The sequence below is a fragment of the Bufo bufo genome, chromosome 2 (assembly GCF_905171765.1).
Source record: "Bufo bufo chromosome 2, aBufBuf1.1, whole genome shotgun sequence".
Lineage (NCBI taxonomy): Eukaryota > Metazoa > Chordata > Amphibia > Anura > Bufonidae > Bufo > Bufo bufo.
Window position 1 is genome coordinate 732,693,518 of NC_053390.1, and position 23,102 is coordinate 732,716,619.

Sequence of the window (23,102 nt, forward strand, 5' to 3'; positions counted from 1 at the left end):
GGTCATTGCTTCATTGTGAACAGACCAAAAGCGATCGGCTGGATAATTTTGCATAGAAAAAACATAAATTTTCTTTGTGATCATCTAAGGTGATCATTAAAGCCTACTAGGCCAACAATGGGCCCACACTAGATAGAAAATGACTGGGCACACCTAAGGATATTTAGTGACTAATGTTTATTAAGTTAAAAAGACAAATGAGTTGCGGAAATTGAAATAAGATATATAGGTACGACAATAAAAAGTTGGACAGTAAAAGGTTTATAACGCTTCCACACTTTGGGCAATATTTCATATAGAAAAGTTCATATAAAAAAAATCCATATAAAAAGTTCTGTGTATTTGTGGTTGACGTGCAGACTAGTCACTGGATAGTAGCGATACCGCCCGTGACCAATAGCTATACCTCAGACACAAATGGACAGATAAAATGAATGCAAGATAAATGAACTGATATAAAAGCAGCAATCTGATATCAATAAGGGTACAGTACAAACAGTGATTAGTTAATAAAAAGCTTTGTAAGAGTATAAGCCGCGATCAGATAATAAAGATGTAGTAATGAACTTGACATAGGAATTCACTGACCCGGAATAGTCATGGGAGTCCAGGTAAAACAAATGTCAGTTAGGAATAGCAGACTAGCCTTGGTATGGCAAAAGTGCAGTGATCGTAAGTTTTAGCTTACTCCGTAGCTGACTCAGTGGCGTCCCGTTTCAGTCAGAGAACGATCCAACAATAGGATGGTAATAGATTAAGGAACAGTCTTACCGATATTGGAGGGTTTCTCACGTGTAGAAGAAGCCTCTGCCGTCTATCGGAACTTTGTTCCCGGATTTTTCGTTACGGTCAGGTGAATCCCACAATAGGTAATCTGGGTCGCCTGTTAGCCGTTTGGCTTGCTGCACGTGGTCCCGCTTGTTTGGATGCGGTTGCAGTATTACAGCTCTCCGGGAGAAAGTTTCAGACCGGCTTTTCTTTGTAAAAACGGTACGAGCTTGTTCCTGATTAGGATCGATGTGGTGCACTCACATAAAGTTGAACTTGGGGGGTCAGACCAGACGCGTTTCGGGGCTAGAGTATCCCCTTCCTCAGTGGCTATCTGACCTCCCCAAAAGACCTTTCTTTTATACTCCACAAAGGAGCTTTTGCAAAACCCGGTTCGTACTTTGGTTCCGGAAGTCCTATAGAAGTAATTGTCCCATCGGGAAATATTTTCATTATCTGTATAAAGGAGCGGCTTTTTTTAAATTCCATTTGTTTCAGCCATTGATGATATGTATCCACATCTATAGATCGATGGTGTCATGTAGTCTAATTTTGTAAAATAAAGTAAATGTCCTTGCGATTCGTTTGCGTTTTTTTTGGGTCTGTATTATAACTACAAAAGCGCCTAAACAGTTAAGTGTCTGCATATACTGACCATATGTAGAGAACATTTCAAAAGTATTACCAGTACATGTATATATATATTTTCAACTGATGAATTAAAAATTTTATTATAGGGAATTAATTATACAAAAAAATTTTTGTTATACCAATTTTTTTTTTATTTATTTGTTAAAATACGGAATGGAAAGGAAAAACAGTTATGAAGAATAAAATAAAGCAAAGAGGGTTTCATGATCGAACGAATATTTAAATAGCATAAAAAGTTCAAAACTGATAGTATATATACATTCCAATCATAAAAGATACCCAATGGTATATCTAATAGAGTGTGTATCAGTATACTAATAAAAATAGAAATAGATATTAGTATATATTCTCATGTTAATCTATAGTGAGTTTTCTCTAAAGTTCCAGAAACATTAAGTATCCCAACAGTTTATATGTTAAATAGTATCTAAAAATGTTGAAAATACATAAAAATATATGGATATATTCTATTTAATATAAGTCTAAAAACGATCCTGTGGAAATTGATAAAAATCATTAAAAATCATAAAAATACATAAAAATTCATAAATTTGCCACAAGAAGGAATTTTGTTATTATTATTATTATAGGAAAAGATTGAGGCAGTACCATGTACAGTCGATCGATGTTACATGTTAGAGGACTGCCGTCGAGGGGGAGCCAGCCGGGGCATAAAGCTATTCGGCAAAGCCCACCCTCAAAGGCAGGCCCCAAACCAATATTTATAAAAAGCCAAAGAGTTCATATTCAGCATTTAAGCCATCGGGAATCATGGTCTCCATTTCAAAGATTCTCTGTGTTTCTAATCTTGACATTTTGCTAATATGGTTACCTTTTCTCCAGCTCTTTGGGACTTTATCTATGGCAGCAAATTTTAAATTAGATGGGTCACTGTTATGCGCAATTTTAAAATGTTTAGAGAGTGAGTGGGTATCTACGCCTTTTTTAATATTTGATATATGTTCGGAAAGGCGTTTCTTAAGGGTTCTTTTAGTCCTGCCTATGTATTGGCGTTTACAGGGACATTCTATTATGTAGATGACATTTTCTGTACTACAGGTTAAGAATTCTTTTATAGTATGTTTGTGTCCATTTGTGGTTGCAATTATTTCCTTTGTTTGTTTTGTGAAAGATGTTAATTTGCAATTGCCACATTGGCCGCATCTAAAAAAAAACCTTAAGATCCATCCATTTTTGTATTGATGGAGTATTTTTTCTTTGTTCGTCCTCCTTGACTGTGGGGGCTATTTTGTTTCCTAATGTTGGTGCTTTAGTGAAAACAATCAAGGGTTTTGATGGAATTATTGTTCCTATAGTTTTTTCTTTTTTAATAATATGTTTGTTTATGATATTTTTTATTTTACCATGTTCACTACTGTAGGGTAATATTATTTTAACTTGGTTATCTATTTTATCTTTGTGATTTTTAATTTTATCATTAAAAAACTCCTTTCTATCCATTTTAGTGACTTTATCTAATGCCAAATTTAAAATTTCTTCTGGATATTCTTTTTTTAAGAATTCTGATTTCATTTTCTCCGCCTCCATTTCGAATTGGTCCATCATTGTGCAATTACGTCTCAACCTTTGGAACTGGCCCTGCGGGATATTAGTAAGCCAACTTGGTAAGTGGCAGCTGTTAAAAAGTATATAACTGTTCCGCGTTGAGGGCTTGATGAATGTACACGTTTTGAGTACATTATCATCTACATAAATTTTAAAATCTAAAAATTCTAAAATTTCTTTACTATTTGTTCCCGAAAATTTAAGGTTAAGATCATTGTGATTGATATCTTCTAAAAACTGGTTGAGTGACTCGGGGCCTGATTTCCAGATAAAAAACACATCATCGATGTATCTTTGCCAGAGCACCAGGTCCGTCCCCAGTCTGGGGGCCACAAATTGCTCTTCCCAGTCAGCCATAAACAAATTGGCATAGCTGGGGGCGAACCTGGTGCCCATGGCAGTGCCCCGAATCTGCAGGTAAAAGGATCCATTAAAATAGAAATAATTATGATTTAAAATAAAATCAATACCCTCAATTAAAAAATGTATCTGTTTATCTGTTAGTCTACCCTCCGTTACTATTTGTTTTTTAGTTGCTTTTTTACCTTGTTCATGGTCTATGAACGTATATAAGGATTGCACGTCCAAAGAACCCATTATCCAGTGCTTCTCAAATTGCATATTCTCTATTTTCTTTATTATTTGCGTGGTGTCCTTGACATATGAAGGTGTATTTTTAACTTTAGTTTGGAGTAGGATGTCAATTTACATTGAGAGATTTGCAGTTAATGATTCGATCCCTGAGATAATGGGGTGGGTTTGATTTGTCCTTATGGATTTTCGGGATGCAATAAAAAGCCGGAATTTATTTAAAATAAAATCATGTTCTTCATTATTTAAAATTCCACTATCCATTCCTTTTTTACAAAGATTCCTTAAATTTATATAAAATTGATCAGTTGGATCATTTTTTAAAAGTTGATATGTACTGGTATCCGCCAGTTGACGCAGGCATTCCGCATTGTACTTTTCAATGTCTTGAATCACTATGGAACCACCTTTGTCCGCTGGACGGATTATTATATTATTCTCCTTTTGTAAATGTTTAAGTGCTATAGTTTCTTTTTGTGTCAAATTGTTGCGTTTGTATTTCGAATTGCTTTTTATCTTTTTTACATCCTTCATTACACATTCCTTGAATGTAATCAGTTCTTGACTGAGTTCATTTTTCGGATATTTTTTTGATTTGTTTTTCAAAGAAGTGTGTATGATTGGATCATTGTTTGTGGGCGGAGTAGTTACTCGGTTCACTGGGTTTTTTAGGAAATATTTTTTTAGACATAATTTCCTTATGAATTTTTCCACTCCAATAAAAGTTTCAAACTTGTTGAGTGGTTTTGTGGGTGCGAATTTTAAACCTTTATTAAGAAGCTGTTTCTGTGTGTCTGATAGGGTTACTGAACTTAAGTTAATAATTGCATCATTTGTGATTATGGGTGATATCTGTAATGATGGTGTCCTTTTTCTCCTTGTTCCTCTTTGTGTCTTCCCCTTTTTGTGTCGTAATGTCTCACCCTGTGTGTGTGGTTGTGATTGTGATACTCGTCCTGTGAGTTGTGTCTCCTCATATTTGGGGTCTTGTGTATCTGTGACGCATTCTGATTTTTGTTTCTCAAATTGTATTGGTGGTCTATATGTGTGTTTTTCTGTGTAGTTTGTGCTCTTAATGGGGGTAATCTTTGTCTTATACGTGAACGTTGGTGTGGGGGAGTGCGGTCTAAAAAATGATTCGTTTCTTCTAACATTTCGAATCTATTATATGTGGGTATATTAAAGTGTTCATTTCTTATTGATTCTTGTTCAATCGTGTCTATTTCATTTGCCGTGTTACTGATTGCTCTTATTATTGGAACATGTTCATCATGTCCTTCCCTATTGTTAGTTTCCCTATCAGTTCTCCCTCTTCTTTTAAAATTAAATTTTTTTACTTTTTTCTCTATTATTTCTTGTTCTATTCTGTCTAAGTTTTTGCATATATTTATCTGGATTATATTGATTTCTTCGCTCCTAGTGAATTTATCTATTATTAGTTTTAAGTCGGAGATACGTTTGGTAGTTTCCTCCAGTATTTCCGTACGTCTTTTGATAATTAATTTTGTACATGCGACCGACTGTCCATGGAGAATGGGCCCACACTGCAGAATCATTTTTTTCTGGGTCACTTAACTGTCACTGAACTACCTCAGCACGACCATAGGCTTTGAAAAACCGCCATCGACTGCAATCTCCCAAACGTGCGCACAAGCACAGTCATCACTACACCAAGATTGACTCATAGAGGAATAAAATTTATGTCATGAGTGTGTCAACTATTGACAACTCTTTGCGGTTGTCTAAACTCTATTCCATACACGTCCCCTGATAGGGGACGTAACAGGGATTAAACTGATAGGAATAGTACTACTTAACATACCACTCATATTGGGGTTGCACAGCACATTGCCCCAAATTGGAAGTAAGAGGACCGACCAAGCATCTTTTTCCATCTCCCGGTTCCAAAAATCTATTCCATACACCACACCGGCCCCTGATAGGGGACAAAACAAAGATTAAACTGATATAAACAGATTTTTTTAATAAATAGAAAAGAGGACAGCCTCTGCTGGGTATTTTTTGGCTGCGTTACTGAACGCTCATGCACAATGGCTGTAGGCTCATGCGTCCTTTTGCGGAGGTGACAAACCTGGTCAGTCAAACCCAAGGCAACATCATCGACCTCATCCCATATGCGTTTTTTCTGGAGCGTGCCCTGCGAAGAGTGCTGGATCAGGCCGTAGATGATCATGAAGAGGAAGAGTTGTGGTCACCATCACCACCAGAAGCAGCCTTGTCGTAGTCGATTGCTGGACCTGCGGCAACGCAGAGAGAGGAGTCTGAAAAAGAGGAGTCAGAGGAGGAAGGTGGCTTTGAGGAGGTGGAAGACCAACCACAGCAGGCGTCCCAGGGGGCTTGTTGTCACCTTTCGGGGACCCTTGGTGTTGTACGTGGCTGGGTGGAGGAAGAGACCTTCAATGACGTCAGTGAGGACAAGAAACGGGACATGGCTAGCTTGGTATCCAACCTTGTGCAAATGGGGAGTTTGCGGTTGTGCAAATGGACTGTTTGCGGTTGTTTGCGGTGCGTTAAACGGGGAGTTTGGTCTGTCATAGTTTGGTCTGTCACTGTGAAGCGGGCGTAACCCCTACACTACCTGATCGATACAACATCATACCTGATGTTTTAAAGCACGTTATTCCAAACAATTTAGGAATGTTAGGGGATTTATGCCCTTTATGGATTAAAACCCGAATCTGCGTCAACTACGTAATTTTCCATGGGAGTTTTGCCATGGATCCCCCTCCGGCATGCCAGAGTCCAGGTGTTAGTCCCCTTGAAACAGCTTTTCCATCACTATTGTGGCCAGAAAGAGTCCCTGTAGGTTTTAAAATTCGCCTGCCTATTGAAGTCTATGGCGGTTCGCCTGGTTCGCCCTTTCGCAAAGATTTGCGGAAATTCGCGTTCGCCGATCGCGAACTGAAAATTTTATGTTCGCGACATCTCTACCCAGCAATAGAACAGAGGATTTTGAGAGATTTAGGCCCCTGTCAGCAATGCAGAGCAGGGGTTCATTCACGGCAAAAGGGGGTTCATGTCACCCAGCAATACAACAGAGGATTTTGAGAGATTTAGGCCCCAGTCACCCAGGCACAGCAGGGGTTCATTCACGGCAAAAGGGGGTTCATGTCACCCAGCAATAGAACAGAGGATTTTGAGAGATTTAGGCCCCAGTCACCCAGGCACAGCAGAGGTTCATTCACGGCAAAAGGGGGATCATGTCACCCAGCAATAGAACAGAGGATTTTGAGAGATTTAGGCCCCTGTCAGCAATTCAGAGCAGGGGTTCATTCACGGCAAAAGGGGGTTTATGTCACCCAGCAATACAACAGAGGATTTTGAGAGATTTGGGCCCCAGTTACCCAGGCACAGCAGGGGTTCATTCACGGCAAAAGGGGGTTCATGTCACCCAGAAATAGAACAGAGGATTTTGAGAGATTTAGGCCCCTGTCAGCAATGCAGAGCAGCGGTTCATTCACGGCAAAAGGGGGATCATGTCACCCAGCAATACAACAGAGGATTTTGAGAGATTTAGGCTCCAGTCACCCAGGCACAGCAGGGGTTCATTCACGGCAAAAGGGGTTCATGTCACCCAGCAATACAACAGAGGATTTTGAGAGATTTAGGCCCCAGTCACCAAGGCACAGCAGGGGTTCATTCACGGCAAAAGGGGGTTCATGTCACCCAGCAATAGAACAGAGGATTTTGAGAGATTTAGGCCCCAGTCACCCAGGCACAGCAGGGGTTCATTCACGCAAAAGGGGGTTCATGTCACCCAGCAATAGAACAGAGGATTTTGAGAGATTTAGGCCCCTGTCAGCAATACAGAGCAGGGGTTCATTCACGGCAAAAGGGGGTTCATGTCACCCAGCAATACAACAGAGGATTTTGAGAGATTTAGGCCCCTGTCAGCAATACAGAGCAGAGGTTCATTCACGGCAAAAGGGGGATCATGTCATTCAGCAATACAACAGAGGATTTTGTGAGATTTAGGCCCCAGTCTCCCAGGCACAGCAGAGGTTCATTCACTGCAAAAGGGGGTTCATGTCACCCAGCAATAGAACAGAGGATTTTGAGAGATTTAGGCCCCTGTCAGCAATGCAGAGCAGGGGTTCATTCACGGCAAAAGGGGTTCATGTCACCCAGCAATAGAACAGAGGATTTTGAGAGATTTAGGCCCATGTCAGCAATGCAGAGCAGGGGTTCATTCACGGCAAAAGGGGGTTCATGTCACCCAGCAATACAACAGAAGATTTTGAGAGATTTAGGCCCCTGTTAGCAATGCAGAGCAGGGGTTCATTCACGGCAAAAGGGGGTTCATGTCACCCAGCAATACAACAGAGGATTTTGAGAGATTTAGGCCCCTGTCACCCAGGCACAGCAGGGGTTTGTATACGCCAAAAATGGTAAAATGTCACCCGACAATTGAAAATAAGAATTGTTTCAATTTAGAGCACTAAAATTGGCTTTTTTTTTATTAAAATGGCTCTAAAAAAGTCCTAGAGGGATGTAAAATGCAATAAAATGTGCTTAAGAGCATGGCAACTGCTCTGCAAACAAATGTGGATAGGGAAATAACTTTTTTTTTATTTATAAGAAATTCTTTATTATTTTTCTGAGCCAAAAAATGTGAATTCCATTACATATAATATAAGAAAAAAGATACAAGTAATCATACCCCAATTCACATATTTGCCCCCGTTATACCCTCCCCCCACCCCTTGATTCACTGCCACGGGATCCAACAATATCCGCCATTCGTGGTCATCCCCAATACCACAAATAGCCAAGCCTTTGGAGCGAAGAGAAACTTCAAAAGACCCGCCCCTTCCAGGACTACTCTGCTCTTCTTACAATTCTTCTGTAAGCATCAATAGTGTCTATCTGAGCCTTCCACTCAGAATAAGTAGGGCTATTTTTTGTGCCCCAATGTTTAAGGATCAAGGCCTTTGCAACTGCAAAGCTCTCCAAGGATATTCTGATCTGATAGGGGTTTAAATCCGTATGGGTGAAAAAACCTAGAATTGCCTGCGTAAAATAGCGATTCAATTTAATCTTATGTCTGCTGTATAGATCTTCATAAGATCTAGTCCAAAATCTGTTTATTTCTGGGCAATCCCATAACAGGTGAGCTAGACCAGCATTTTCGGCCGAACATTTCCAACACGTATCCCTTCTTTCCCTATATATTTTGGCAAGGAAGGCGGGGGAATAATACAAATGATGTACAATCCTGAACTGGATTAATCTATATTTTGGGGATATCGATACCTTTTTTTATATTTCGATATACTATATCCCAGTCAACAGTACTTCCTACGCCTAATTCGGCATCCCATCCTCCCTCACTTTTAAATGTTGTTGTTTCTCCTAAGCAGTCCCGAAATCTACAGTATATTTGTGAGAGAGTGAGTTGTGTATCCCTAAATTTGAAACAATAATCTAAGAAAGAATTTGCCCTAATGCTCAAAGAATCTTTTTCCTGAGTGTTCATATATGCGTGTCTAATTTGTGCATATCTATATCTATCTAAAAAAGTGACTTTTGTACCCTTTATTAAATCATCAAAAGGGATTATACTTCAGTGAGATATTATTTGGTTTAAACGATTAATACCACGTGAATTCCAATACTCATAGTCTTCAATTAACCTAAACTCTTTTAAGTTGTGATTGTGCCAAAGAGGAGTAAAAAGTGTGGGCCTGCTTACACCCAATATCTTTTTGGTTTTATTCCAGACCTAATCTATTGTGTCGCTAATCAAGCACTGTTTTTTTCTTTTACCCGGATGCCCGGTCTCCAGGATAGAGAATATATCTCCATATGGCCCCAAAAAATCCCTTGAGAGAATATTAAGCAACGTCGCAGACTGGTGATCCCCCCCCCTGCCCCACCCACCACCTTATCTGAGCTGCAATGTAGTATCCCTGCAGGAATGGAAGGGAAAGCCCACCATCCCTCTCAGAGAGACAGAGATATTTTTGCTTAATCCTAACCCTTCCCCTCCCCCAGATTAGCTCATTCAGCAATTTCTCTAGCAGCTCGAAGAAAGAGTCATCAATCCATATAGGACATGCTATCAAGGGGTATAGGGCAATCGGGAGAACCACCATCCTGACCAGTGCAATCCTTTCTGCCTGTGACAAAGGCAACTTCTGCCAAGTTTGAATCTTTTCCTTCACCTTGTTAATCATAGGGGTTATATTTAAGAGGTTATATCTAGTCAGGTCTGCGCCAATTCTAATACCCAAATACCGGATAGAGTCGGTAAGGCCAAGTGGCCTAATACTTAAAACTCCATCGGGGGGAGTTCGAACTAGGGGGAGGAGTTCAGATTTATCCCAGTTTACTTTATAGCCTGATAAGGCCCCATATTCTTCCAGAATATTCATCAAGGGTTGGACGCCCTTCCATCCCTGCCTCAAAAAGACAAGGATGTCATCCGCATACAGGCTAATTTTATCTTCCTCTCCTCTCCCTCCAAAGCCTATGATCTCTTTAGACTGTCTGATTCTACATGCGAGAGGCTCCAATACCAAGGCGAATATCAAAGGTGAAAGGGGGCATCCCTGCTGGGTGCCTCGCTGTAAGGGGAACTGTTCTGAATCCGTCCCATTTATCTTAACACTGGCCGTAGGTCCAGAATATAACAGCTGTATCCATTTAATAAACTGTTCACCCAAGTTCATTCTGGTCAGGGTCTCCCATAGGAAGGACCACTCCACCCTGTCAAAGGCCTTCTTGGCATCCAAAGACAGGATGGAGGATGGAGCGGTCCTCCCCATCCCCGACATATATATTGAGAAAGGCTCTACGGATATTCGATTGTATATTTCGTTTTGGGATGAACCCCGTCTGATCCGAATGGATCAGGCAATGTATAACCCCCCTCAACCTATTAGCGAGAAGTTTGGCGAATATTTTGTAATCAGTATTGAGTAATGAGATTGGACGATACGATCCAACTTTAGTCCCATCTTTATCCTTTTTTAAAATTAGAGAAATGGAGGCCTCCCTCAGGGAGGGAGGGAGTAAGCCACTCCTCCAAGATTCATTAAGCGTCTGAAGAAAAAGAGGCAATATCTTTTTACGATGGACTCTATGAATTTCGAAAGGCAGGCCATCTCGGCCCGGCGCCGTATTATTTTTTATACTATCTATAGCCTCCAGTTCTAGAAGAGTTATTGGCGAGTTTAATTTAATACAGTCTTGGTCGGAGAGGGAAGGTAGATCCACTTTGTCCAAAAAAAGAGCCGGGGATCCGCCCTCCGCCCCGAGATCAGACTGATATAGTTTAGTGAAGTATTCTATAAAGGCGGATTTAATATTAAGGTGGTCATTAGTTAAAGCGCCAGAAGATAACCTAATTTGCTTTATCAGGGTTTGGGTCTTTTGGTTAGCGACTACAGATGCCAACAATCTGCCTGTTTTTCCTTTTTCAAAAAAATCACGTTGTCCTGCGAAAAAAGCCTTATGTTGCGCTTTTTCATATAAAAAAGTCTGATGTTCCCTCTTAGCGTCTATTAATGATAATCTGACATTTTCACTATTCTGTCTAGCCAGCTGAGCATCCAAAGCCTCAACCCTCCCTGCCAATTCTTTTTCAGTTTTGGCATATTCCGCCCTTTTCTTTTTAATTCTCTTACAGTATACCCCTCTTATCATGGCCTTCATAGAGTCCCACACATAATGTATATGTGTGGATCCATAATTTAGTGCCCAAAATTCTGAAATATCCTCCCCAATCCTTTCTTGGTCCCCAACCAGTTGTATCCAGTGTGGGTTTAACCTAAAAGGTTTTCTGCTCTTTTGCGCGAGATCAACCATTGATAGCAGCATTGGAGAATGGTCGGATATACCATGTGGCTCGTACTTCATTTTGTGTATCCGTTCCAAAAGTCCTGGGGTCGCCAAGGATATATCTATCCTAGACATAACCCTGCAGGATCTGCTAAAACAGGAGAAGGCACTTTTTTTTTCCATATAGAGACTGACACACATCTATAAGGCCCAACTCCTGGCAGATCCTGCTAAGGGCTGTAGGCTGATCGTTTATACTCCCCCCTCCACTGATCACAGATACCCTGTCCTTATTATCCATAACGGCATTGAAGTCTCCCTGAACTAATATGGGGCACGAATCCCAGTTACAGATATATTCCGCTAGTTTTCTCAACACCTCAGAGGAAAAAGGGGGAGGGATATATACAAACGCAAGTACGCACACCAGTCCCATCCATCGGCCATACAGAAATACAAATCTGCCTTCTTTATCGATCCATTGATCATATGGGTCGTAATCCACATTTCTGTGAATATAAACACTTACTCCCCGCGAATAAGCCGAGTAGTGGGAATGGTACTCGTACTGCGTCCAGGACTTCCGCATATAATGCACTTTTTCAGCTGTTAAGTGGGTCTCCAGCAGCCCCACAATGGCAGGTAAATGTCTAAAGATAGTGTCATAGACCACCCTCCGCTTAAGTTTGTCCGCCAATCCGCGGACATTCCATGTCAAAATACGTACCATCTACCCAAAATTGGAGGGTGGTCCATACCATCCGCTCCCCTCCTAACTCTATAATGGATCCCGCAGCAGTGAAACAACCAATCCCCCCCAACCCCCCCTTTCCATGGTGCACGAGGCCATTCAGACCCATGCTCCTCTTACACATCGCCTAGGTCTCCTACCCCCCTCACCCCCCAACCCCCCCTCTCAACCCCCTACACCTCACACCTTCCTTATCCAGTATATATGCAATACAAGTACAACTTAGATGCCAAGACAAAATAGCAATTTTTGCATAAAAACATCATATTTGGCCTTCAAGGGAAAAAAAATAAAAAAAAGAGAGGGAAATAACTTAAAATGAAATAAAATAACAAAAAATTACAAATTATTAACCTGCAACTCAGAGACGGAGGTGGATATGGAGTCGGAGGTTGAGGAAGCGGTGAATGTGGTGTTGTAGGTGGAGGCAGCAATGGAGGAGAAACAGGTAGCCAACAATGTTTTTTATTATTTTTTATTGGGGTATGTAGCCCCCAAAATATTGAGACAAATAAAAAAAAAGAAAACAAAGAATCATTGCACTTGACTTGAGTACAAGAATGTATGGTGGTATAAATGTCTATTCTGCACAAGGTATAGACAAGTCTTGTGGGATCCAAGCCTGGTTCATTTTAATGAACGTGAGCTTGTCCACATTGGCTGTGGACAGGCGGCTGCATCTGTCTGTGATGACGCCTCCTGCCGTGCTAAATACATGTTCAGAGAGTACACTGGCTGCAGGGCAGGCCAGCACCTCCAAGGCATACAGGGCAAGCTCTGGCCATGTGAACAATTTGGAGACCCAGAAGTTGAATGGGGCAGAACCATCAGTCAGTATGTGTAGTCATGTGCACAGGTACTGTTCCACCATGTTGTTCAAATGCTGCCTCCTGCTAACACGCTCCATATCAGCAGTTGGGACGGTTGTTGCGGCGAGGTGACAAAGCTTTTCCACATGTCGGCCATGCTAACCCTGCCTTCTGAGGTGCTGGCGCTGACACAGCTGCGTTGGCGACTTCTTCCTGCTCCCCTGCCTTCACCTTGTGCTTCCACTTGTCCCCCGGCGTCAGTCGGGAATGCTCTCAGGAGCGCGTCTACCAGCGTGCGCCTGTAGTCGCGCATCTTCCGATCATGCTCCAGTGAGGGAATAAAGGACGGCACAAAGTCTTTGTAACAGGGATCCAGCAGGGTGGCCACCCAGTAGTCAGCACACGTTAAAATGTGGGCAACTCTGCAGTCGTTGCACAGGCACTGCAGCATGTAGTCACTCATGTGTGCCAGGCTGCCCAGAGGTAAGGACAAGCTGTCCTCTGTGGGAGGCGTATCGTCTGCGTCCTCCGTATCCCCCCAGCCACGCGCTGCGTTGGATGCCACCCCGCTGTGAACATGCTTCATCCCCATCCTCCTCCTCCTTCTCATCCTCCTCCTCCTCGTCCTTCAGTAGTGGGCCTGGCCAAATTTGTACCTGGCCTCTGCTGTAGCAAAAATCCTCTTTCTGAGCCACTTATAAAAGGGTGGCCTGAAAGTGTTAGAGATGACCCCTCTTCCTCCTCCTCATCCTGGGACACATCCTCTTCCATCATCGCTAGAGATGGCCCGAATAGTTTGCCGGCGAATAGTTCGCGGCGAACATAGCTTGTGCGATGTTCGGTCTGCCCCCTATACATCATCATTGAGTAAACTTTGACCCTCTACCTCACAGTCAGCAGACACATTCCAGCATATCAGCAGCAGACCCTCCCTCCCAGACCCTCCCACCTCCTGGACAGCATCTATTTTAGATTCATTCGGAATCTGCATTCTCAGTGAGAGGAGGGAGAGTGCTGCTGCTGCTGATTCAATAGGGAAAGCGTTAGCTAGGGCAGTGTGCTGTGTCCACAGACTCATCTGCTGTAAGGACAGTGTCCTGACAGCACCCCAAAAAGCCCTTTTCAGGGCTGGTACATCAGTCTGCTTTTTTTTTAAAATTTTTTATATATATATATTGCAGTTGCCTGCCCGTGTTTGAGAGGCTGCAGGCTCAGTCACAGACAGTACTGTGTGCACACCATTCATACAGGGTGTGACAGAAAATAGCTCGCAGATAAAAAAAAAATCTATTTAATCTTTTTCTGTGATATAATCACAGTTGCAAGCCCGTGTGTGTCAGGCCCACACAGACTGTATTGTGGCCACTGGCTAGGCCTCCACTCATACCGTTACAGGGTGTCACTCACTCACAAATACCTCGCAGATAAAAAAAATTATATTTAATATTTTTCTGTGATAAAATCACATTTGCAAGCCCGTGTGTGTCAGGCCCACACAGACTGTATTGTGGCCACTGGCTAGGCCTCCACTCATACCGTTACAGGGTGTCACTCACTCACAAATACCTCGCAGATAAAAAAAAAAATTATATTTAATATTTTTCTGTGATAAAATCACAGTTGCAAGCCAGTGTGTGTCAGGCCCACACAGACTGTATTGTGGCCACTGGCTAGGCCTCCACTCATACCGTTACAGGGTGTCACTCACTCAAATACCTTCCAGATAAAAAAAATTCTATTTAATATTTTTCTGTGATATAATCACATTTGCAAGCCCGTGTGTGTCAGGCCCACACAGACTGTATTGTGGCCACTGGCTAGGCCTCCACTCATACCGTTACAGGGTGTGACTCACTCACAAATACCTCGCAGATAAAAAAAATATATATTTAATCTTTTTTTGTGATATAATCACAGTTGCAAGCCTGTGTGTGTCAGGCCCATGCAGACTGTACTGTGCCCACTGCCCACCACTTATATAGGGTGGCACAGTACCTTGCACGCATAGTAACACTTATCTAATAAAAAATGACAGAGGCCACGTGCCCTGAACCCAAAAAATTCGGAGAAAATAGTTGACTGGCTTACACAGGACACCCAATCTTCAACAGCTTCCGCTAAGAACCTTGACGCACCATCCTCCTCCAGCTCAGCTTTGGTCACCTGCTCTCAAGTTACCACTCTCTCGCCCGCTGCCACCACCACCACTACCACCACAGCCACCACAGCCGCTTCACTTGATCCCTCAGAGGAGTTATTTACACATCAGTTGGATGAAATTAGTGATGCGCAACCATTATTGCCAGAGGATGGAGATAACAGGGATATGTCTCAGTCAGGTAGCATTACACACATGGACGTACAGTGTGATGATGATGTTGTACCCGCTGCTGCTTCCTTTGCTGAGGTGTCAGATACAAGTGAATTGGTTGATGATGACGATGTGTCCATGGATGCCACGTGGGTGCCTGCTGGAAGAGAAAAAGAAGAGGGGGAAAGTTCAGAAGGGGAGACAGAGAGAAGGAGGAGATGAGTTGGAAGCAGGGGGAGGTCGTCGCAAGGAGCTAGTGGCACAGTCAGACAGCATGTATCGGCACCCGGGGTCAGCCAGACAGCACGCCAATCAACACATGCTGTTGCCACCACCAGAATGCCGTCATTGCAAAGCTCAGCAGTGTGGCATTTTTTTTGTGTGTCTGCCTCTGACAACAGCGATGCCATTTGCAACCTGTGCCAAAAGAAACTGAGTCGTGGGAAATCCAACACCCACCTAGGTACTGTACAACTGCTTTGCGAAGGCACATGATCGCACATCACAAACGCCTATGGGATCAACACATGATGACGAGTAGAAGCAGCACACAAGCTCAAAGCCACCATCCTCCTCCTGGTCCAGCATCTTCAGCCACATCAACCACTGCTGTCCTCCTTGCCCCCTCTCAACCACCCGCCACTCCGCCTCTCACCTTTAGCAGTTCCATCTCATCTGCCCACAGTCAGGTGTCTGTAAAGGAAATGTTTGAGCGTAGGAAGCCAATGTCACAGAGTCACCACCTTGCCCTGGAATCTGACAGCTGGCTTGACGGAACTCTTGGCCCGCCAGCTTTTACCATACCAGCTGGTGGAGTCTGAGGCCTTCAAAAAATTTGTCGCTATTGGGACACTACAGTGGAAGGTACCCGGACAAATTTTTTTTTCAAAAAAGGCAATCCCAAACCTCTACTCAGTGATTGAAAAGGAAGTCATGGCATCTCTGGCATACAGTGTTGGGGCAAGGGTCCATCTGACCACTGATACCTGGTCTGCAAAGCACGGTCAGGGCAGGTATATCACCTACACTGCGCATTGGGTCAACCTGCTGATGGCTGCCAAGCATGGAATGCGTGGCTCTGCAGCGGAGTTGGTGACACCGCCACGACTTGCAGGCAGGCCTACTGCCACCTCCTCTACTCCTCCTACTTCATCCTCTTCCATAACCTCCTCGGCTGAGTCCTCTTCTGCTGCGGCGTCTGGCTGCACATCAATTGAATCCCCCCAGCTCCCCAGGGGCTATTCCACATCCCGGATACGACAGTGTCACGCTGTCTTGGGGTTGACTTGCCTGAAAGCAGAGAGCCACACTGGACCAGCACTCCTGTCCGCCCTGAACGCACAGGTTGATCAGTGGCTGACCCCGCACCAACTGGAGATCGGCAAAGTGGTGTGTGACAATGGAAGCAATTTGTTGGTGGCATTGAATTTGGGCAAGTTGTCACATGTGCCGTGCATGGCACATGTGTTGAATCTCATTGTACAATGCTTTGTGTCTAAGTACCCAGGCTTACAGGATGTCCTCAAGCAGGCCAGGAAGGTGTGTGGCCATTTCAGGAGTTCCTACACGGCCATGGTGCACTTTTCAGACATTCAGCGCCGAAACAACATGCCAGTGAGGCGCTTGATTTACGACAGCCCGACACTCTTGGAATTCAACACTCCTAATGTTCGACCGCTTGCTCCAACAAGAAAAAGCCGTCAACGAGTATTTGTATGACCGGGGTGCTAGGACAGCCTCTGCGGAATTTTTTTCCCACGTTACTGGACGCTCATGCGCAATGCCTGTAGGCTCATGCGTCCTTTTGAGGAGGTTACAAACCTAGTCAGTCGCACCGAAGGCACCATCAGCGACCTCATCCCATTTGTTTTCTTCCTAGAGAGTGCCCTGCGAAGAGTGCTGGATCAGGCTGTAGATGAGCGTGAAGAGGAAGAGGAAGAGTTGTGGTCACCATCACCACCAGAAACAGCCTTGTCATCATCGCTTGCCGGACCTGCGGCAAACGCTGCAAGAGGAGTATGAGGAAGTGGAGTCAGAGGATGAATGTGGCTTTGAGGAGGAGGAAGACCAACCACAGCAGGCATCCCAGGGTGCTCGTTGTTGTCACCTATCTGTGACCCGTGGTGTTGTACGTGGCTGGGGTGAAGAACAGACCGTCAATGACATCAGTGAGGACGAGGAATGGGAAATGAGTAGCTCGGCATCCAACCTTGTGCAAATGGGGTCTTTCATGCTGTCATGTCTGTTGAGGGACCCTCGTATAAACAGGATGGAAAAGGAGAACGACCTGTACTGGGTGGCCACGCTACTAGACCCCCGGTATAAGCAGAAAGTGGCGGAAATGTTACCAAATTACCAAAAGTCAGAAAGTATGCAGCAGTTCAAAACAAAACTAAAAAATATGCTTTACACAGCTTATAAGGGGGATGTCACAGCACAACGGGAATCTAACAGGGGAAGAGGTGAAAGTAATCCTCCTCCTACCACGACCACGGCGGCAAGGACAGGATGCTTTACAGATGTGTTGTTGATGGAGGACATGCAGAGCTTTTTCAGTCCTACACATTGCCACAGCCCTTCGGGATCCAGCCTTAGATAACGACTCGACCGACAGGTAGCAGACTACCTCGCCTTAACTGCAGATATCGACACTCTGAGGAGCGACGAACCCCTTGACTACAGTTTCCGATAGAACTTCTGGCCTGCCCCGCTTCAAGTGTCCTGTCAGAAAGGACCTTCAGTGCAGCAGGAGGCATTGTCACTGACAAAAGAAGTCACCTCGGTCAAAAAAGTGTTGATTACCTCACCTTCATTAAGATGAATGAGGCATGGATCCCGAAGGGACTGACAGTGGGGGATACGTTTGACTAACAAAAGGCCTGATGACATGCCTTGGCCTCAAAATGGTCCCCACGCTGCTGTATTTAATGTCTGCATACCGAATGACTTTCGTGAATTCTCCGCCACCAACTAGGGTTCAAGACGCAATGTTTTAGTCACCTTTCTGCCTTGAAAACATCAATTTTTCCGGCGGCTGCTACAACAGCGGCTGCAACAATAACATTATTTTTCAGGCATGTGTACATGCCTAATTTTTCTGGCCTCTGGTGCTGCACTGTGGCTGCAAAAACAAAACCAAAAAAAAAGGCACATACAAGTGTCTATTCCCCTTCGTGATCGTTACCTTGTTGTGGTGAAGGGGCTTGCGTATCACAATGAAGCGATCATCACCTCTATGAGTGTGTTGGCAATGTTGCCACACCCCAGATGATAAGGCTGTTGCTTCATTATGATCAGACCAAACGCGATCGGCTGGATAATTCTTCATAGAAAAAACATAATAAAATTGTATTTTTTTATTTTTTTTTAAAGTTGTATGGGTGGGTTTTTAACCACTTACCGTCACACTAAGGCCGAAAGGCGTCATCTCTGCGGCGCTCCCAGGTCAAACTAACGCCGATTAGCGTCATCAAGCATGAGCCGAGATTTCCTGTGAACGCGCGCACACAGGCGCGCGCGTTCACAGGAACGGAAGGTAGGCGAGTGGATCTCCAGCCTGCCAGCGACGATCGTTCGCTGGCAGGCTGTAGATGCGATTTTTTTAACCCCTAACAGGTATATTAGACGCTGTTTTGATAACAGCGTCAAATATACCTGCTACCTGGTCCTCTGGTGGTCCCTTTTGTTTGAATCGACCACCAGAGGACACAGGTAGCTCAGTAATATGTAGCACCAAACACCACTACACTACACCCCCCCTGTCACTTATTAACTTCTTATTCACCCTTGATCACCCCTGATCACCCCATATAGACTCCCTGATCACCCCCCTGTCATTGATCACCCCCCTGTCATTGATCACCCCCCTGTCATTGATCACTCCCCTGTAAGGCTGCATTCAGATGTCCGTATGTTTTTTACGGATCCACGGATACATGGATCGGATGCGCAAAACACATACAAACGTCTGAATGGAGCCTTACAGGGGGGTGATCACCCCATATAGACTCCCTGATCACCCCCTGTCATTGATCACCCCCCTGTCATTGATCACCCCCCTGTAAGGCTGCATTCAGATGTCCGTATGTTTTTTACGGATCCACGGATACATGGATCGGATCCGCAAAACACATACGGACATCTGAATAGAGCCTTATAGGGGGGTGATCAATGACAGGGGGGTGATCACCCCATATAGACTCCCTGATCACCCCCCTGTCATTGATCACCCCCCTGTAAGGCTGCATTCAGATGTCCGTATGTTTTTTACGGATCCACGGATACATGGATCGGATCCCCAAAACACATACGGACATCTGAATGGAGCCTTATAGGGGGGTGATCAATGACAGGGGGGTGATCACCCCATATAGACTCCCTGATCACCCCCCTGTCATTGATCACTCCCCTGTCATTGATCACCCCCCTGTAAGGCTGCATTCAGATGTCCGTATGTTTTTTACGGATCCACGGATACATGGATCGGATCCGCAAAACACATACGGACATCTGAATGGAGCCTTATAGGGGGGTGATCAATGACAGGAAGGTGATCACCCCATATAGACTCCCTGATCACCCCCCTATCATTGATCACCCCCCTGTCATTGATCACCCCCCTGTCATTGATCACCCCCCTGTCATTGATCACCCCCCTGTAAGGCTGCATTCAGATGTCCGTATGTTTTTTACGGATCCACGCATACATGGATCGGATCCGCAAAACACATACGGACATCTGAATGGAGTCTTATAGGGGGGTGATCAATGACAGGGGGGTGATCACCCCATATAGACTCTCTGATCACCCCCCTGTCATTGATCACCCCCCTGTCATTGATCACCCCCCTATAAGGCTCCATTCAGATGTCCGTATGTGTTTTGCGGATCCGATCCATGTATCCGTGGATCCGTAAAAAACATACGGACATCTGAATGCAGCCTTACAGGGGGGTGATCAATGACAGGGGGGTGATCAATGACAGGGTGGTGATCAATGACACGGGGGTGATCAATGACAGGGGGGTGATCAGAGAGTCTATATGGGGTGATCACCCCCCTGTCATTGATCACCCCCCTGTAAGGCTCCATTCACAAATTTTTTTGGCCCCAGTTAGCGGAAATTTTTTTGTTTTTCCTTACAAATTCTCATATTCCACTAACTTGTGTCAAAAAATAAAATCTCACATGAACTCACCATACCCCTCACGGAATCCAAATGCGTAAAATTTTTTAGACATTTATATTCCAGACTTCTTCTCACGCTTTAGGGCCCCTAGAATGCCAGGGCAGTATAAATACCCCACATGTGACCCCATTTCGGAAAGAAGACACCCCAAGGTATTCCGTGAGAGGCATATTGAGTCCATGAAAGATTGAAATTTTTGTCCCAAGTTAGCGGAAAGGGAGACTTTGTGAGAAAAAAAATATATATCAATTTCCGCTAACTTGTGTCAAAAAAAAAAAAATTCTATGAACTCGCCATGCCCCTCATTGAATACCTTGGGGTGTCTTCTTTCCAAAATGGGGTCACATGTAGGGTATTTATACTGCCCTGGCATTTTAGGGGCCCTAAAGCGTGAGAAGAAGTCAGGGATCCAAATGTCTAAAAATGCCTTTATAAAAGGAATGTGGGCCCCTTTGCGCATCTAGGCTGCAAAAAAGTGTCACACATCTGGTATCGCCGTACTCAGGAGAAGTTGGGCAATGTGTTTTGGGGTGTCATTTTACATATACCCATGCTGGGTGAGATAAATATCTTGGTCAAATGCCAACTTTGTATAAAAAATGGGAAAAGTTGTCTTTTGCCGAGATATTTCTCTCACCCAGCATGAGTATATGTAAAAAGACACCCCAAAACACATTGCCCAACTTCTCCTGAATACAACGATACCACATGTGTGACACTTTTTTGCAGCCTTGGTGGGCAAAGGGGCCCACATTCCAAAGAGCACCTTTAGGATTTCACAGGTCATTTACCTACTTACCACATATTAGGGCCCCTAGAATGTCAGGGCAGTATAACTACCCCACAAGTGACCCCATTTTGGAAAGAAGACACCCCAAGGTATTCCGTAAGGGGCATGGTGAGTTCATAGAATTTTTTATTTTTTGTCACAAGTTAGCGGAAAATACGTGTTTTTTTTTTCTTACAAAGTCTCATATTTCACTAATTTGTGACAAAAAATAAAAACTTCCATGAACTCACTATGCCCATCACGAAATACCTTGGGGTGTCTTCTTTCCAAAATGGGGTCACTTGTGGGGTAGTTATACTGCCCTGGCATTTTAGGGGCCCGAATGCGTGAAAGTGGTTTGAAATCAAAATCTGTAAAAAATGGCCTGTAAAATCCGAAAGGTGCTCTTTGGAATGTGGGCCCCTTTGCCCACCTAGGCTGCAAAAAAGTTTCACACATCTGGTATCACCGTACTCAGGAGAAGTTGGGCAATGTGTTTTGGGGTGTCTTTTTACATATACCCATGCTGGGTGAGAGAAATATCTTGGAAAAAGACAACTTTTCCCATTTTTTTTATACAAAGTTGGCATTTGACCGAGATATTTATCTCACCCAGCATGAATATCTTTCTTCAAATGCCAACTTTGTATAAAAAAATGGGAAAAGTTGTCTTTTGCCAAGATATTTCTCTCACCCAGCATGGGTATATGTAAAATGACACCACAAAACACATTGCCCAACTTCTCCTGAGTACGGAAATACCACGTGTGACACTTTTTTGCAGCCTAGGTGGGCAAAGGGGCCCACATTCCAAAGAGCACCTTTTGGATTTCACCGGCCATTTTTTACAGATTTTGATTTCAAACTACTTTGCACGCATTTGGGCCCCTAAAATGCCAGGGCAGTATAACTACCCCACAAGTGACCTCATTTTGGAAAGAAGACACCCCAAGGTATTTCGTGATAGGCATAGTGAGTTCATGGAAGTTTTTATTTTTTGTCACAAGTTAGTGGAATATGAGACTTTGTAAGAAAAAAAAAATCATCATTTTCGGCTAACTTGTGACAAAAAATAAAAAGTTCTATGAACTCACTATGCCCATCAGCGAATACCTTAGGGTGTCTACTTTCCGAAATGGGGTCATTTGTGGGGTGTTTGTACTGTCTGGCCATTGTAGAACCTCAGGAAACATGACAGGTGCTCAGAAAGTCAGAGTTGCTTCAAAAAGCGGAAATTCACATTTTTGTACCATAGTTTGTAAACGCTATAACTTTTACCCAAACCATTTTTTTTTTACCCAAACATTTTTTTTATCAAAGACATGTAGAACAATAAATTTAGAGAAAAAATTATATATGGATGTCGTTTTTATTGCAAAATTTTACAACTGAAAGTGAAAAATGTCATTTTTTTGCCAAAAAATCGTTAAATTTCGATTAATAACAAAAAAAGTAAAAATGTCAGCAGCAATGAAATACCACCAAATGAAAGCTCTATTAGTGAGAAGAAAAGGAGGTAAAATTCATTTGGGTGGTAAGTTGCATGACCGAGCAATAAACCGCTAAAGTTGTGGAGTGCCGATTTGGAAAAAAGGGCCTGGTCACTAGGGGGGTATAAACCTGTGGTCCTTAAATGGTTAATACATAAAATAAAAAAAATCATAATAAAGTCTCTTAATAGTTTATTAGAAATAATGCAGACAAAAATCCCCATCAATTTCAATACAAAGCAAGTACAAAGCTCAGAACTAAATTATTCCAGGATATCGTAATGGTTCGTTAATTCGACAATGGTTAACAATTCGACACACTTCCCCGGATAGGGGACGTAACAGGGATTAAACTGATAGGAATAATACTAGTTAAGATACCACTCATATAGGGTGTCACAGCAC